This window comes from Tupaia chinensis, unplaced genomic scaffold (genome assembly GCF_000334495.1).
Source record: "Tupaia chinensis unplaced genomic scaffold, TupChi_1.0 Scaffold149666_1, whole genome shotgun sequence".
NCBI classification, from domain to species: domain Eukaryota; kingdom Metazoa; phylum Chordata; class Mammalia; order Scandentia; family Tupaiidae; genus Tupaia; species Tupaia belangeri.
This window is the reverse complement of record NW_006209511.1, coordinates 251354-254652: the sequence shown is the minus strand read 5'-3', so window position 1 is coordinate 254652 and position 3299 is coordinate 251354. Positions and strand designations below refer to the sequence as shown.

The following is a 3299-nucleotide window of genomic DNA, read 5'->3' as shown; positions in this document are numbered from 1 at the left end:
AATTTTTTTTTTTTTTTTTTTTTTTTTTTTTAGCTTCTCATAGTTTTTCTTGTGGAGGTCTTTGAGTTCTTTGGTTAGATTTATTACTAGGTATCTTATACTTTTTGTGGTTATAGTAAATGGGTTTACTTTCTTTAGTTGCACCTCCATCTTCTTGTTGTTGGTGCATAGAAATCGTATAGATATTTCAAAAGAATTATTAATTTAATTTTATTATTATGATTATTATTTGTTTTTAATTTGACCAGGGAAAGACAGAGAGGGAGAAAGACAGAGAGAGAAAGTGAGAACGCAAGCCACCAAGTCCGAACCATGGTCAGCCACAGAGGGGGGGTTCAGCATCTTTAACCACCATGCCACCTGCTGGCCCCAGTACTAAAGATTTTTATATGTTGATTTTGTATCCTACCCCTTTACTATGTTCATTTATCACTTCTAGGAGCTCTTTAGTAGGCACCTTTGGTCTTCTATGTATATAATATCATCTGCAAAGAAAGATAACTTAATTACTTTCTTACTCTTTTTTATTTTATTCTCTTTTCTGATTGCATTCGCTAGGACTTCCAGTATTATACTGAAGAGGAATGGAGAACGTGATCATCCTTGTTTTGTACCAGTTTTAGTGGGAAAGCTTTCAGCTCTTTCACATTCATTATGTTAGCTATAAGTATTTCATACATGACTTTTATTGTGTTGAGTAATGTCCCTTCTATGCAGATTTTGTTGAGAGTAGTAATCATGCAGTAATGTTTTTATTTGGAGAGGTTTATTTTTTCTTTTGACTTTTCCTATTTTTTTTATTAATATCATTGAAGGTAGATATTGCCATGTAAGAATACTAGGCCATGTCTGGGATTTTACAAATAACTTTTGTCTTAAATAATAAAAGTAATTTTTAAAAAATTAAACAAGTTTATTTTGATACAGTTTTTTGTAATTAATTTTTTTTTGGAGAGGTTTTCGCTATAGGGTGCATGCGCTCGCCGAACAGAGAGAGAGAGACAGAGAGACAGAAAGCGAGAAATCACCCCCCAGGGGGGATGGTCATGCCGCAATCCCTTCTCCATTCTCCTCTCGGGATCTTGGGCACGCACGCACACGCGGCCAGTGTGAGTTTAAGCCACCGGGTCCGGGACTCGAACTGCGGTCGACTACGTGGGAGTCCAGCGACATAGCCATTACGCTCACAGCAGGACCCTTAATTATTTTTCATTTCATTTTCTTTTATACATTCAATCACATTATTATTTGTCTTACAAAATATATTTAGACAGGTGAACATCTCTCCTCACCGCAGTTGACAAAACCACAAAACATCCTCAACAGATAATACCTTACCTCCCTGTGCCATCGATACTTTGCCTCCCTATTTTCCTTCTAAGTGTCCTTCCTCAGACCCTCCTCTTGCACACATACTATATCTGGTATTTATATCTATATACCATGTTTCTGTATCCTTTAGTGAATTAGTTTCAGTCATAGAGTGCAGACACTTGGTATATATTAAGTGGGAACATAACAATGCCTCTCCTTCATAGCCTCTCCTTGCTTCACTCAGCAGTAAGTCTTCCATATTTTTTTTTTTTTTGGAGAGGTTTTCTCGCTATAGGGCGACAAATCACCCCCCAGGGGGGATGGTCACGCTGCAATCCCCTCTCCTCCATTCTCCTCTCGGGATCTTGGGTACGCACGCACACGTGCCCGGCATGAGTTTTAAGCCACCGGGTCCGGGATGCGAACCACGGTCGACTACATGGGAGTCCAGGGACATAACCATTACATTAACTGCTGGTTTCCAAGTCTTCCGTATTCATCCAATTCCTATCAAAAGCCAGGGTTCTGTTGCTTTTTTGGGTGCTGACTAGTATTCATGGGCATTTGGGTGGTTTCCATGACTTAGCAATTGTGAATAGTGCGATGATAAACATCGATGTGCAAGCACTTTTCTAATTAAGTATGTTTTTCTGTTCTTTGTGTAGATATCAAGGAGTGGGATTGCTGGATCATATAGTAGTTCTATTTGTAGATTTTTGAGGAATCTCCAAATTGCTCTGCCCACAGGTGCTGGACCAATTTACATTCCCACCAGCAGTGTAAGAGAGTCCCCCTTTCACCACAACCCTGCCAGCACTTATCATTTTTTGGTTGTTTTTTTTTTTTTAACCTTAGTCATTCCGACTGGGGTTAGGTGATACCTCATTGTTGTATTGATTTCCATTTTCCTTACAATAAGGGATGTTGAACATTTTTTCGTATGCCTTTTAGCTGTTCCTAGTTCATCTTTACTGTGTCTTTTGCCATGCAGAAATTTCTTAGTCTGATGTAATCCCACTTGTCTATTTTGGGGATTACTGACTGTGCGGGGGTCATATTTTAGAAGTCTTCCTCTACCCCAATGTCTCCCAGAGATTCCCCAGTGTTTTCCAGGAGCAGTTTTATAGTTTGGTGTCTTAGATTTAGATCTTTGATCCACCTTGACTTGATTTTTGTCAGAGATGACACATATAGTTTCAGATTCATCTTTCTGCTACAAGTGGAAATCCAGTTTTTCCAGCAGCATTTGCTGAACAGGTTTTCCTTTTCCCACTGGATTGACTGGTACCCCTTGTCAAAAATCAGTTGACTGTATGTTTGGGCATTTATTTCTGGGGACTCTATTCTGTTCCATTGGTCTGTTTCTGTGCCAGTACTATGCTGTTTTGATTACCACAGCTTTGTAGTATATTTTTGGGTTAGAGTGCGAGTCGCTGCTTACTCCACTCTTCTTGTGTAGAATCGCTTTGGCAATATGGGGTCTTTTATTATTGCAGACAAACTTTATGATTGTCTTTCCTAGATCTGTGAAGAATGTGTTTGGTACTTGGATTGGCATTGCATTAAATAGGTAAATTAATTTAGGTAAAATTGCCATTTTGATTATATTCATTCTTCCAATCCAGGATCATGGGATATCCTTCCACTTTTTTGTGTCATTTTTAATTTCTTTTTTTATCTTCTTGTAGTTTTCCTTGTGGAGGTCTTTAACTTCTTTGGTTAGATTTATCCCTAAGTATCTTATACTTTTAGTGGCTATGGTAAATGGAACAACTTTTTTCAGTTCTATCTCCGTCTGCCTGTTGTTCGTATATAGAAATGCTATAAGTTTCTGAATATTAATTTTGTACCCTGCAACTATACTGTATTCTTGTATTACCTACAGAAATTTTTTTCATGGAAACCCTTAGGTTTTCTATGTATACAATCATGTCATCTGCAAATAGAGACAGTTTCACCTCTTCTTTTCCTATTTGAATGCCTTT

At 38.0% G+C, this 3299-nt stretch overlaps 1 protein-coding gene and 1 pseudogene across 6 annotated transcripts in view; one reads left to right on the top strand and one right to left on the bottom strand.

The window, feature by feature from the left end:
- LOC102489545 (cyclin-G1 pseudogene) overlaps positions 1-1351 on the bottom strand; it is a 4610-nt pseudogene extending 3259 nt beyond the window's left edge.
- AVL9 (AVL9 cell migration associated) overlaps positions 1-3299 on the top strand; it is a 95773-nt gene that overhangs the window by 28455 nt on the left and 64019 nt on the right. The window lies entirely within an intron of this gene.